At 40.5% G+C, this 15,636-nt stretch overlaps 1 protein-coding gene across 3 annotated transcripts in view; it reads left to right on the top strand.

Annotated features, from left to right (window-relative positions):
* CUL1 (cullin 1) overlaps positions 1 to 15,636 on the top strand; it is an 84,081-nt gene that overhangs the window by 4,735 nt on the left and 63,710 nt on the right. The gene's annotated exons all lie outside the window — the stretch shown is intronic.

Below are 15,636 nucleotides of genomic sequence, written 5' to 3'. Positions count from 1 at the left end.
GAAACCAGTAATAAACTTAGTTATGGGCGTCGTGGCTGCACTGTAAAAAAAGTGTAAACCAGTTTCAGAAAGACAACCATGTGCCAGCTTAGGTCTCTGGCAGGGGCAAAACACTGTTACTTGCCGCAGTTACTGAATATTAAAGATGGTAATTTGAGCCAACTGTGCCAATAACTAGTTGCAAACTTTGTTAAAAGTTGTAGTCTCGTGTTATATAGGGATTGTATAGGATTTCTTTTTAATCAGCCACAGTGACTGCTCTGTTTTTTGGCTTTATTACAAGAAAACTTCTGATGAAGGCAAGAAAGAAAAGGAAATAGTTTAATAAATAAGAGAGCGCTATTGAGCTTTTCTACACTAGCATTTTTTGTAAAATGTTTCACTATGATTGTTGCATCTCCATTGGAAGAACTAATGTAGATTGGCTAGTGGTGTGTTTACTGCTGTGCAGCCTAGATTTGCTGTGAGCAGGGTTAAATTACATGGAGGTGAAACTGCCAAGGTCAGTCTGCACCAGGGCTCCCACTGGTGGAGCTACACTGGCACTAGTACAGAAGTGAGATGACATATCTGCATCAGGCTTTTTGTAATACCATCTAATGTAGCATTATAATATGTCTGGACTATCTCCAGTGCTGTTGGGGGCAGGGAGGGTCAGTACTGTTTCATAAGATCAAATTCTTTGCCATATTTTTCTTTCTTTTTAAAAAAAAAATTAGCAGAGTGGTCAGTTTGTCTTTTTTAGAAGCACAGTTTTATTTGTCTCCTATAAAAGTTTTTAAAAAAACCAAAGAAGCTGCATTATAAATTTTGTTTAGATTCTACACTGTATTTTTAGTATAATACATTCTGCATCTATAGTGCATTCTATTTGAGAATCTTGAAGGGTTTACAAACCTGAATTACTATACCTTTGAGGTTGGGAAAATATTAACCTATTTTACAGATTAGGAAACTGTGGCACAGGAAGTTTGTGGCAGAGCCACAGATCTCTTGGGTCTCTCAGTACCTAGTATTATACCTCAACCTCAGAGCCATCCTTCTTTTCTCAAGTTAGCAACATAATTCTTATTTGCTATTTTCAGAATCTGGGACAGAATTACATTACTTTCCCTGTCTCCCTCATCTTCCCCTTTGATTATTCTGTTTTTGGAAGGATTGTCAGAGTCAGAAGATTCACTGTTAGATGGTCATGTGGGATCTGTGTAGCCTGATGACACTTTTAAATCTCATACTAAAAGTTGTACATTTTATTCCATGATTAATTGAAAATATCACTCTTGGATCTGCTTTTAATAAAACATATTTACACCTGCAATAGCAATGGTTTATAAAATGCTACTTGTCCTTGTGTCAGTTGCTGTCATTAACACTACCTAAGATTATTAGTGTTACTGTAAGTGTGAGAGAAATTCAAGTTGAAATAACTGACTTAACTTTTGTACAAAGCGAGGGCATGGTGAGCAATAGACTACTCTTGGATTTAGGGGATTATGGGAGGCTTCTTTCTCTGGCCCGCTGCTACCATTTTTCTAGAGAGGGTGGGCATAGGTACTCATTCTCTCTTTCCTTCTGTAGTTATTAGGGCTGTTGATACTGTTGCATCAACTAGGGAGGAACAGCAGCCACGAAAGTATATTTGCATGTGGCATGTCTAGATTTTTAGTAAGGCGTCTGACAAAGTCCCACGTGACAGTCTCATAAGCAAACTAGGAAAATGTGGTGTAGATGAAACTATTATAAAGTAGGTGCACAACTGGTTGAAAGGCCATACTCAAGAGTAGTTATCAATGGTTTTCTGCAGGGGTTGGTCCTGGGTCTTGGATAATGGAGTGGAGAGTGTGCTTAAAATTTGCAGATGTCCCCGAGCTGGACAGGATTGCAACTGCTATGGACTCGATTCAGAATGACCTTGATGAATTGGAGAATTGGTGTGAATTCAACAAGATGAAATTCAAAGTAAAGACAAGTGTGAAGTAGTTCATTTAGCTCATGCCTACACTTAAAGCACTACAGCGGCATAGTTCCAGTGTAGCAGCTATGGTGCTGTAGTAGTTTAAGTGTAGATGCTGCCCACGCTGAAGGGAGGAGTTCTCCTGCTGGCATAGGTAATCTATGTCCCTGAGCGGAGATAGCAAGGTTGATGGAAGAATTCTTCTGTTACCCCCACACTGGGGGTTAGGTCAGCGTAGATACAGATGTTTGGATTTTTCACACCCCTTGGAGATGTAGGTATGCTGATCTAAGTTCCCAGTGCCCTTAGGAAGCAAAAATTAAATGCACAATACAAAATTGGGAATAACTGGCTAGGTGGTAATATCGCTGAAAAGAAACTGAGAGTTATAGTGGATCACAAAATGAATGAGTCAGCAGTGTGATGCAGATGCAAAAAATACACCCAAGAATGATATAAGCCTTAACACAAGCGATGTAATTGTCCTGCTCTACTCAGTACTAGTGAGGCCTCAGCTGGAGTCTGTGTTCAGTTCTGGGCACCACACTTCAGGAAAGATGTGGACAAATTGGAGAGAGTCCAGAGGAGAGTAACAAAAATGATAAAATATTTTAAAAACCTGACCTATGAGGAAAGATTTAAAAACCTAGGCATGTTTAATCTTGAGAAAAGAAGACTGAGGGGTGTCCTGATAAGTCTTTAAATATGTTAAGTGCTAGTGTGAAGAAGATGATAAATTGTTCTTTGTTCACGGAAGATAGGACAGGAAGTGATGGGCTTTAGTGTGCAGCAAGGGAGATTTAGGTTATACATTAGGAAAAACTTTCTCACTATAAGGGTAGTTAATCTCTGGAAGAGGCTCCCAAGGGAGGTTGTGAAATCCCCATCATTGGAAGTATTTAAAAACATGGTTGGACAAACACCTGTCAGTGATGGTCTAGGTTTACTTGGTCCTGCCACAGTGCAGGGTGCTGGACTTCATAACATCTCAGGGTCCTTCCAGCCCTACATTTCTATGATTCTGTGTGCTGCTGCTTCTGGTCCAATCTCTGTTGCTGACATAGAAACTCCCAGCAGTGGTCAGGGTGACTTCTTAGAAACCGGGAGAAGCAGGGGAATAATAAATAACTCATACTCAGAGGAGTTCTTATCTGTAAAATGTACAAGATGAAACTACATTGAAATTAGACTAAATAACGTTAAAGTTCCATTTCAGCTATAAATCAGGAAAATATAGGGAAACAGGTTGAACTAAGGACAGAATTTCAGCCTTAACTGAACTCAGATTATCTTATTTGTGGGTTTAAGTTGCATCTAGTGTACTTTGGTGTAAAATGGATTATTTCATCTTTTGTATTTTTTATGATGAAATAAAGTCTTAAGTCAGGTTAATAGAATTTAATATTAAGGCTACACTTCTGTGCTTAATTCACTGTGTTTTGCTTGGCTATTTAAATTTAGTGTATAAGTTCATGAGCAGTTCTCTTTGGTAGATATTCTCCATTGTCATGAGACCACAGAAGGGCAGAGGTTTGAGTTAAGAAAAATATTGTGCCTTAACTCAGAGAAATTGACCTGAGGCCGGGGGTACAGTTGGTTTGGGAATTGTATGGTTTGCCTCCCTGCATTCTAAAAGTTTCTGTGTTGCTGCTCTTGAAATTAGTGCTTGCTGACTGGCGCCAGCAGGAGCAGCAAATAGAAATTGTAATTCTGCACAGTTTTGTACGGCTGGGGAAGTGCTGTGTGATGGAGCTGCAGCACAGATGCGGTTCCCTCCGAAAGGAGAAGAGGTAGCAAACACACAGTGGGGGAGATTGAGTGAGATTAGACATGCAAACCAAGGGATAGATGTACAAACCAAATGTGTTGGTAGCAGCCCAGCTCATTTGTAGCTCATCAAAGTACAAAACAAACCTTAGTCCCTTACTGCTTCTGTTAGCTCAAGTTCCATGTGTTAAAGAAGCCTACTCAACTTCCAAAGGATGCATGTTCCTCATTTTCTGTCAAGTAACTACCTCAGACCAGTTGATGGAGCTTTGGAGGAAGTCATGGTCCATCTTTACCAAGAAGGAGGTGGTTGTGATGAATGAATTTTGGAGAAAAGGCTGTGGGATGGGAAGAGAGGGAGACTGAGAAGTGGGAAGGATTTTTGGAAGATCCCTGAAACACAAAGGTTTTGAAAAGAAGCAAAAATGAAGGAGAGAAGGGATTGAAGAGGAGAGATCGGATACATGTAATTAAGAAAAAGAAAAAAGATGACCAGTTTGTGCAAAAACTAAATTATAGTTTGTCTGGCTTTCTAAAGAGAAACTCAGAAATAATCCCTTCATCCTCCAAAAAGCAATTCCTCTCCTCTGTAATCTGAAACCAGTTGGGGGTGAGGGGTAGGGGGGGAAGATCTTGAAACACATACAAACAAAATTCAACACCTGAAACTTCTTTGAGAATGAAAAATTCGTAGTTCAGGATTCTTCATGGCCCTGCCAGAGTTGCTAGTAATGATAAGAATGATGACACTAATGCCTGAAGTGAAGCACGGAGCTACTTTTCTGAGCCTGCTTTATGTGCTAGTGATGTCACATACCCAACAATATGTGAGCTGAAGGTAAAAAACAGGGTCACTGTTCAACTTCTTCATTCAAAATATTCACAGTTTTAAATATCTTCTCCACACAAATTGCTCTTCATTACAAGCATTTTTCCAAATTTCTTTGTTTTCCTTGAAAGTATGCCCTTGCTAAAATCCCTTTACTAATATAACTAGTGTAATGCAAAAATGAACCCGTTTAAGTAAATCAATTGAAGAATCAGTTTAGTTTAACTCTGGTGCAAGCTTAACTTTGTAACTTAGTGACACAAGCAAGGTTTAAGGGTGTCTACATTGAGGGTTTGCTTTGGTTTTACTAGATTAATTTATAAACTGTTTTAGTTAAACTGGTGCACTGTTTTGTATAGACAGTGTAGCAGCAGTTAGCTGTTGTAATTGTGCGTTAGAAAACAAAGATGAATTTAAAAAATAACGAGTTGTCGGAATTAGTCATCTGATCTCTCTTATAGAACAGAACAAATATTTTTGTGAGATATAAGTTCTGAGCAATGCAGAAGGTTAAATTTTGGTTTATTACAATTAAGACATCTGGCTTAAACTGGAGGGGAAAAAATCTCATGCATCAGTAACTTTCTTAAGGGGGTTTTCTGTTTGTTCAAAGAGTAGGGTTATGCCTGGTCTGTATTTGTGCACCCCTTGGCTGTTGTCTTTTAGGCATCAAGAGTTGAGGTAGTTAGTGGTACTGTCAGGTTTCAGAGTAGCAACCGTGTTAGTCTGTATCCGCAAAAAAAAAAAAACACAGGAGTACTTGTGGTGCCTTAGAGACTAACAAATTTATTAGAGCATAAGCTTTTGTGGGCTACAGCCCAATTCATCGGATGCATTGAATGGAACATATAGTAAGAAGATATATATACACACATACAGAGAAGGTGGAATTTGCCATACAAGCTGTAAGAGGCTAATTAATTAAGATGAGTTGCTATTAGCAGGAAAAAAAAACTTTTGTGGTGATCATCAGGATGGCCCATTTAGACAGTTGACAAGGTGTGAGGATACTTAACATGTGGAAATAGATTCAATATGTGTAATGACCCAGCCACTCCCAGTCTCTATTCAAGCCCAAGTTAATGGTATCTAGTTTGCATATTAATTGCAGCTCAGCAGTTTCTCATTGGAGTCTGCTTTTGAAGCCTTTCCGTTGCAGAATTGCCACCCTTAAGTCTTTTACTGAGTGGCCAGAGAGGTTGAAGTGTTCTCCTACTGGTTTTTGAATGTTATGGTTCCTAATGACAGATTTGTGTCCATTTATTCTTTTGCGTAGAGACTGTCCGGTTTGGCCAATGTACATGGCAGAGGCGCATTGCTGGCACATGATGGCATATATCACATTGGTAGATGTGCAGGTGAACAAGCCCCTGAGGCCTCATAACATTCAAAAACCAGTAGGAGAACACTTCAGCCTCTCTGGCCTCTCTTGGCATCTGTTGCACATAAAGCAGACTTTGTCTTCTTAGTAATAGACTTAGTATGAAGCAGACAGTTTGAAGCATATAAAACCAATATCCTTCACCTCCCCTTGCCAAAGAGGGGCCGAATGATTCCCCTCAGATTTCAGTATGTGCAACATGACTGTACATGTGCACTCCATAAAACTGTCTTATGAAGCTATATAAATGACAATGGGGGTGCAATAGTTGACCTTTGTTAACATATGCATGACTGTACAGTAAAGTGTTCAGAAATAATACTATGCCCCTGCTGCACACCCCCTTCCATAAAATAGCGTAAGACACACCTCTGCAAGTTTGTTCAATTGTAAACATTAACTTGAAAGAAATGTGATCTAAGAATATTATCTAAAAACAATCAAAGTATAATTTTTCAAAGGAAAGTTTTCCATGTTACAAAGTTCTGTTCAGATTTTTTTTTTTTTTCAACATAAGAATATCATGGGACAGATACTGAAAGCCTAGAAAAATTGTAGAGGCTAGGCTTTCAATATCTGTCCCATGATATTCTTATATTGAAAAAAAAATCTGGGCAGAACTTTGTAACATGGAAAACTTTCCTTTGAAAAATTATACTTTGATTGTTTTTAGATTTTTGTATCTCAGATTTGATGGCATAAAATTCTTGGCACTATTTTCCTCTGTGACGGAGTATATCAGGCCTTCTCTCCCCTCGCTGCTGGCGGTGGCGACACCCTACAGCTCCCCGCTCAGGGAAAACCCACTCAGATTGGGCCACCAACAAGAGGACTCCTCCACACGCCTACGGGGTGAGGACAATTTATAGATTTTAATACCAGAAAGCATCATTATGATCTAGTCTGACCTCCTATATAGTACAGGCCACAGAACTTCTCCAAAATAATTCCTAGAACATATCTTTTTAAAAAAATCCAATCTTGTTTTAAAAATTCAGTGTTGAAGAATTCAGTATGACCCTTGATAAATTGTTCCAATGGGCAATTACTGTCAACACTAGGAATTTATATTATTTCCAGCCTGAATTTGTCTAGCTTCAACTTCCAGCCATTGGATCATGTTACACCTTTACCTGATAGATTGAAGAGCCCATTATAAAATATTCAGGTCACCTCTTAGCCTTCTCTTTGTTAGACCCAAAACTCAAACTGTTTAGCTTATCACTATAAGACATGTTTTCTAATAATTTAATCATTCTTCTTCTGTGAACCGTCTCTAATTTATCAACATCCTTCTTGAATTGTGGGAACCAGAACTGGACACAGTATTCCAGCAGCAGTCATACCAGTGCCAAATAAAATAAAATAATTAAGTGGTTCTCAAGCAGGGGTACATGTACCCCCGCGGGTATGCAGAGGTCTTCCAAGGGGCACATTAACTCATTAAGTAAGATATTTACCTAGTTTTACAACAGGCTACATAAAAAGCACTAGCAAAGTCAGTACAAACTAAAATTTCGTAGAGACAGCAATTTGTTTATACTGGTCTGTACACTGAAATGTAAGTACAATATTTATATTCCAAATTGATTTATTTTATAATATGTTGTAAAAATGAGAAAGTAAGCAGTTTTTTAGTAATAGTGTGCTGTGACACTTTTGTGGGTTTTTTTGTTTGATTATGTAAACAAGTCGTTTTTAAGTGAGGTGAAATTTGGGGGTAAGCAAGACAAATCAGGGGTTTGTCTGAAAGGGGTACAGTAGTCTGAAAAAGTTGAGCGCCACTGAAATAACCTCTACTCCTACTTGAAAGTCCCCTGCTTACATATCCAATATTCGCATTAGCTCTTTTGGCCATAGCTTCACACTGGGAGCTCATATTCAGATGATTATCCACCATGACCCCCAAATCTTTTTCAAAATCGCTGCTTCCCAGAATAGAGTTCACCCCCAACCTGTAAGAACGGCCTACGTTCTTTTTTCCTAGATGTATACATGTACATTTAGCTGTATTACAAACAGTTAGCTTGTGCCCAGTTTACCAAGCGATCTAGATCGCTTGGTAATCAGTGACCTATCCTCTGCATTATTTATCTATTTTTGTGTTGTCTTCAAACTATCAGTGATGATTTTAAGTTTTCTGCAGGTCACTGATAAAAATGTTAAATAGTGTAGGGCCAAGGACCGATCCCTGTGGGACTTCACTGGAGAAACAGCCACTGGATGACAATTTCCTGCTTTCAGTTACATTTTGAGTTCTATCAGTTAGCCAGTTTTTAGACCACTTAATGCATGCCATGTTAATTTTATACCTATCATTCTAGTTTTTTAGTCAAAATGCCATGTGGTACCAAGTTAAACACCTTGTAGAAGTCTAAATATATTACATCAGCGCTATTACTTTTATCAACCAAACCTGTCATCTCTTCAAAAAGAAGATATCAAGTTAGTTTGACTCAATCGATCTTCCATAAACCCATGTTGATCTGTATTAATTACATTACCTTCCTTTAATTCTTTAATAGAGTCCTGTATCAGCTCCTCCATCATCTTGCCTGAGATCAATGGTAAGCTGACAGGCCTACAATTACCTGCATCGTTGTGCTTAGCCTTAATAAGTGGCACAACATTTCTTCCAGTCTTCTGGATCTTCCCCACTTCTCCAAGATTTATAGAAAATCAACATTAGCTGTCCAGAGAGCTCCTCAACCAGCTCTTATAAAACACTAGGTTGAAAGTTATCCAGAGTAGTGAAGTGCTTTTGCTGGCATAGCTTAGTTATACTGGTTCCCTGCAGAAATTAAACTATGCTAACAAAAAGACTCTTATGCCAGAATACCTGCATCTACGCTAGGGCTTTTACCAGTACAGAAATGTTGTGGGGGGGAAAAAATCGCATGCCTGACCTTACTGTAGGGCAAAAGTTTTTAGTGTAGACTTGACCAAAGCAAAATTTAAAAAGAAAAAAAAAAAGCGTCATCTCTTTAATTTTTTGTAATTTTAGGTTGTGTTTGTAGCAACAGAAGGCAGAAAACTGTCAGACAAGTCTGATGTTCAAGTTAATGTGTTCCTTTAACTCAAGGCCTTGGATCTTCCTATGTCTGACATATGTTACAAATCACAGGATTCTTTTAACTGAGCCTGTAGGGGGTTAGCTTTGCATTTTTTGCCTACCATGTCTAGCTTTTACATTTAAAGAAGAGTGAGGTGCTTTGGGAGAAGAGAGCATACGTGCATTGAAGGTTAAGCCAAGAGCATGAGAGAAAGAAGAAAAGCTAAGGTGGTCAGAAGGACTCGCATACCTATTTCATTCAAACCTAGCATAAAGCCTAAATCCAAAAATGAATAAGCTGAACAAAGATAGCAAATACACTGTCCAGAAGGTTTGCTGTTGAACAGGCTAGGGAGATGGAGCAAAGAAAGGTGAGGGAGGACACAGCCAAGAGAGGACAAAGATATAGAAATAAGATAGAAGAGCAGGAACAAGGAAGGCAAACAATTTTTTTATAAGTTTCAGAGTAGCAGCCGTGTTCCGCAAAAAAGAAAAGGAGGACTTGTGGCACCTTAGAGACTAACAAATTTATTTGAGCATAAGCTTTCGTGAGCTACAGCTCACTTCATAAGTGAGTGAAGAAAATGCATTTTAGCAAGAAGGGCAGCAGCATCATAGAAGCCCGGAAATATCAATTTGGGCAATTCAGAAACTGCTGAGCTTGAATTAATATGCAAATTAGATACCATTAACTTGGGTTTGAATCGAGACTGGGAGTGGCTGGGTCATTACACATTGAATCTATTTCCACATGGTTGATCAAAATTACAGTAGGCTAGTGTCATAGAACAAATCATAATGTTTTTGTTGGGGCATGCACCTATCCTGGTAGCATTATACAGCATGTTTGCAGTATATATGTCTAGTGTGCCTGTTGCTCTTCTGAGCATATGTGCTTGTATTTATGTAGTATACTTACTTACTGATCTCTGTTATAGGGTGTTTAGACAGTTGCCTTTGTTTAGTGGTGATATGGTTAAAATGCTGTGGCTCATCAGGGCAGGTAATTTTAAATTTAACAGGTGCCTTCATTCACTAGGGATTTCTCTTCACTCAATAGAGAAATCTCTGGTCTGGGGGAGCAGTGTTTGACTGAGGTGTTAAAAACTGTTTCTGGGGCGGGAGGGACTTATTAGAAAAAGGTGCCTCTTGTCTAACTATTGGAATCAAACTGCCAGAAAAGTTCATTTAAAGATTTTTTGGCTGCAAGAATCTCATTTTGCATTTTTGGACTCTGGCTGTATTAATCCTTACTCCTTTTTTGGTTTGGCTTTGGCTTTGCTTTTTTCGATGACCACCAAAGGCCTGATATGATTGCAGCAGCTGTCCAGTGAGTAAGGTGAGTGAACCAGATTCTGCCAAGGACTGACAACTGCTTGCATACCCTTACAAGCATGTACTGTGTTTGTGATACTGAGAACCATATTCATTTTTAGAAAAATTAAACAAGTTCAGTATTTTGTGATATGTTGGCAGAATATAAAGAACGGAGTTCTGATCTTAATCTGTAAAATAATATATAATGAGGCTGCCAAGATTTAAACTTCATTACTAGTATTCAAAGCATATGAGGTTTTTGAATATATTTTTGTGTAATATAGTGAAATCTGATATTTCATAATATTTTACTGCTTTTTTAGCACAGTGAAATCTGATACTTCGCTGCACCTTGTTCTAGGAGTGATAGAAGACTATTCTCTTTCTATGGGTTGAAATTAGGCAAGGGTTAAACTTTTCAAAAGTGCCTGATTACGTTACTTTTTTGAAAAAGTGTCTTAGAGTCCTAAGTCAATTAAGTGTGTTTGAAAATTTTACGTAAGAACTACAAGTGATTGGGGTCAGAAAACTTAGCACCCATTTGTTAGTATATAAGATTTGAGAATTTAAAATAATAGAATTGTAGTTCACTCAACTTTAGAATCTGATTTTGGAAATGAATGGGAGTATGTACGTTGGTGCCATGCCGGTAAAAGATATTTTTAATAAGGAAATAACTAATGGAAATGTTTTATAAAGCACCATTGTTTTGAATGATAGTAGCACATTTTATATTTGATTATTGATGGATAAATATTGGTGTTTTTTATAAGCTTCATACAATATGCACATCCATTTTTTCTCAACCTGAATTTCTAAAAGAAATGTAGCATTCTCTACCGGCTTTTAATTGAAAGCAAACTTTTATTGACTGGATTTCAAATAATATAGTCTTTTGCAACTGTTTCTGTGTTATAATGCAAGGCATGATTTTAATATTATTGGAGTATAATGGAAGGGAATCTTCTCTACTTTTCTGCCCTTTCCCCTTCAGCTATCGAGTTTCCAGAGTTTTATCAGGAATGTTATAATATAGAGTAATTCTATTATCACTTTATGATTCAAGCAGTAGATTTCTCAATGGTATTGGCACCAGCATGAGTGACAAGAATTTTAGTAGGTCTCAGTTTGCCACTCTTTTGATGCGGGGGGAAAAATAAGGTGGCACTGGAAAAACATGATGCAGGACATCGTTATGCTGCTGCATAAAGTTATTTATGTACAGCATAACACTAGCTAATGAGGTAATGGGAAATAAAGACTTTTGGTATGACTCATCACTGCTTAGGAGTAGCAAAGGGGTCTTTGCAGCCTTTAAAAGTGGAATAATTATTCTGGAGTAAAGTTACTTTAGATACATCAACACTGCAATAAAAAACCTGTGGCATCGGAGCCCAGGCTCGCAGAGCTAAAAATTGGGGTGTAGACTTTTGGACTTGGGCTGGAGCCGAGGCGCTGACACGCTTCCCCCTTGTGGGGTCTCAGAACCCAGGCTCCAGCCTGAGCACCGACACCTACACAATTTTTAGCCCCTCAGCCCAAGTCCTGCAAGACACAGTCAGCTGACCAAGTTGCAGTTGCAGCAGCGCCACAGGTCTTTTATTGCGGTGTAGACATACCCTTTGATTTCGCAGTTGTGTCCAGCTGGGTGAGTTATGTCAGCATAGTTGTAGCAGAATAATTTTTAACTTTGTTTAATTAAATTGGTCTTGTGTTATTGATACTGCTCCACCATGTGTGCTGAGATTATAGTTTTGAGTTTGAGGATTTTCACTGGCTCCTTGGTGAATAAATGCTGGTACATATTAAGCACTGTGCTTGCTCACTTGCTTCATGTTCTTTTTCTTTCATATTTAAATACAACATTTACAAGTTAATAGAAAACTTGGAGGTCCATTTGTGGAGTTTAGGAGAAGCAGAGTGCACCTTTGCTAAACCTCCTGAAAATGAAAGGATGTGGTGTGATGGGGGGCCCTGTTTGTTGAGGGCGGCTGCCCCCCTTGGCACCCCATCACACAGTCATCTGGACTCCTTGGGGGATGGTCCTCAGTGAGGTCACAGGACCCCTGGTGAGGTAGAGTGAACAAAAAAGGCTATGGCCCCTGAGCCTCCTAGCTGGGGCAGGCAACAGCAATTGGGGTTCTGACCCTCTGGGCAGGGCAGAGCAAACAGTTTGTAGCCCTGGGCGAGGCAGAGCAAACACAATAGTCTATGGCCTCTGAGCCTCCTGGCTGGAGCAGGCAAACAGCCACTGAGGGTTCTGACTCTCTGGGCGGGACAGAGCAAACATACAGTAGCCACCCCCCTCCAAGCAAGGAGCAGGGGGTGGGGGAACCAGGGCCCACTCCACTCCACTGGGTTCTGACCCAGAGCACTATGAAGCTGGGAAATTCCCCATGATGGGATTAAGCATCAGTTTATACTACATTCACTGGGTCACTTCCTACCACAAACTGCATCTCATCGTCTCCCCGGCTGGCAGCGGCTCAGCATCCCTGTCAATCTCTGTGGTCATTTGGTTGCTTGCAGTTTATTCCGAGTCTGTCGTTTCCACCGCTTAGGGAGTCTCTGGTTTCTCTGCTGGAGCTTGCGATGTGTGTCCTTCCTCCTCAACCAGCCCAGACTGAGCTGGGCTGTCTCCTTTTATCTGTCCTTTCCACCTGGAGCATGCACAGCAGGGGTGAGAAGGCATGGCTTCCTCGGCCCACAGTGATTGGTCTGTCCCCATTGGCCCAGTGTGGGGTTGGGGCACTTGTTCAAAATTTGTTCAGTGGTTTGAAGTCTGTATATTTGCACTGTGGGGAACCCTTGATTCTCCATTTGCGCATCAGGTGTGATCATTTTCCATGTAACGTTCTGATTTTTATGGTTTGTCCACAGTCTCCAGTGGAGCAAGAAACCAGGCAGTTCTACTTCAGGATAATCTGTGAGGTGCTTGTTGTTTACTTCAGAGTCTGCCCATTGCATCCACCAGGTATTTTCTGGGTTGAAGCTGGTGATAGAAGAGCTTCTCCAGCTGCCCAGAATGGTTGGTAAGGCTTAAGGAGAATGCGAGGTGAATGAATGAGGTTGTCATTCAATGGGAGATTTTTGTTAGTGAGAGCTTTCTTGTACTCCCATCTCTCTCCGGATGGTTGGAGGAAGGATGTTTGTGAGGATTGGAAGCCAGAGCAGTGGAGTGGACATAACAGTGCAAGTTACAAGTCCTAGAGCCACAATTACCTGGATATCGACAAGTTTGTGAGCGAACTTCTTCCCCAAACAGGTGCACAGTACTCAGCCATGGAATAAACTAAAGGTAGCGTTGCTGTTCATAGTATTAAGTTATCACAACCCCAGCTATAACTGACTAGCTTTTGGGTGATATTGATGCAACTCTTTATTTTATGGCTCAGATGTTGACAGGTAAGACTGTGATTGGGAGTGACTCCTAGGTAGTGGGAGTTAGGATCGTGGGCTATCTCCTTGCTGCAGAAGTTTACGTTAAGCATCCTCTTAGCTTCAGAATTGCTGAGATGGAAAGCTGATGACATCAGTTTTGGTGGATTGGGTTTGAGCTGCCAGTACTGAATGTAATTTTCCATCCTCTTCAGATCAGTATTAAGGGTGTCTTCTGCTTCTTTGAGTACTGCGGCTGTGTCATTAGTGCCAGGTCGTCAACATAAATTAACTTGCAACATTTCATTTTGGGCACATCATAAGAAGATAAGAATGGCCATACTGGGTCAGACCAAAGGTCCATCCAGCTCAGTATCCTGTCTGCCAACAGTGGGCAATGCCAGGTGCCCCAGAGGGAGTGACCCTAACAGGTAATGATCATGTGATCTCTCCCCTGCCATCCATCTCCACCCTCTGACAAACAGAGGCTAGGTACACCATTCCTTACCCATCCTGGCTAATAGCCATTAATGGACTTAACCTCCATCAATTTATCTAGTTCATAGAATCATAGAATATCAGGGTTGGAAGGGACCTCAGGAGGTCATCTAGTTCAACCCCCTGCTCAAAGCAGAACAATTCCGAACTAAATCATCCCAGCCAGGGCTTTGTCAAGCCTGATCTTAAAAACCTTTAGTTCTCTTTTAAACCCTGTTATAGTCTTAGCCTTCACAACCTCCTCAGGCAAGGAGTTCCACGGGTTGACTGTGCGCTGTGTGAAGAAGAACTTCCTTTTATTTGTTTTAAACCTGCTGCCCATCACCCTTGTGTGTGTTTTTAAAAAGGGAAGTTGGTAGTACCGATCCTTATTTGGGAGGCCATTGTGCACACTGTGCTTTTTGCTAACCTGAGTTTCGAGATGGCATGTAAGGTTCATTCCAAAAGCATTGACCTAATGAGTCAAAATTTCTGTTCACACAGAAGCAAGTTGGATAGTTTCAGCAGTAGGCCCTTGTGCCAGACAGTGTTATAGGCTGATAACAAGTCGACAAAAGCTGCGGCCTTTTCAAGCTTCCACTGAAAGCTGGCCTTGATATGCAGTCAGTACAAGCACTTGGTCACAGCATTCGCCCTGCCCTAAGACCTGTTCAAGGGGTGGGGGTGGGGGGGTGGTCTCCATGATGGTGGTCAGCCTCACTGGGCTTGCCTGCTCCAGTACTTTCTATGTTATACAGAGGAGGGAAATAAGGTGGTAGCTTGTGGATCATGGGGCACCTTTTTTGGTTTGAAAAGGGGGGTGACCTTTCATCATCTCTAAAATGTTAAAAATTGGCTGGTGTTGATGAGTTCTGTGGATAGTGCTGCTTTCTAGTCGTGCCCTTTTGGCCTGAGATATTCAAGGAAGTCTGGAAGAATGCCATCAGTACCAGCTGCTTTTCCTGCTTTGGTGGTAGAGATGGCAGCATCAATCTTGGCTTGATTGACAGAGACTTGTAGAAGGGGCGCTTTATGCACAGGATTCCTTGAGAGCTATTTCTCCTCTCAGTTTGTTTGTTGACTTACAGTCATCTTAGAATTTCTTAGTCGGAGGCTGGCAGTACTGTTACCAGAGACTTGAAATATATATGTGGGTTTGATGGTGCCGCTCCACCTCCACAGAATGGCCCATGCTATATGGCTTGAGTTTATGAAGTCTGTGGCCTCCATCATCTTTGTCCATCATTGTCGTGTAGAATCCAGTGATTCCAAGAGAACAGTGGCTATGTTTGGGTCACCAGAAGCTTCATACTCCCTTTAGCGAGCATCGGATAAAGAAGCTCCTGTAACCATGGAGCATGGTTGTCCTTGTGGCTTTAATAATAAGCTTTGTGAAGAGGTTGAAGTTTTCAGGCTTTGGAGGTATGCTACTAATGGTGGGCTTTTTGTTTTTATGGTGGCGGAGAAATCCAGGCAATCCA

The sequence above is a fragment of the Chelonia mydas genome, chromosome 2 (assembly GCF_015237465.2).
Source record: "Chelonia mydas isolate rCheMyd1 chromosome 2, rCheMyd1.pri.v2, whole genome shotgun sequence".
Lineage (NCBI taxonomy): Eukaryota > Metazoa > Chordata > Testudines > Cheloniidae > Chelonia > Chelonia mydas.
This window is presented reverse-complemented; position numbering and strand designations above follow the sequence as displayed.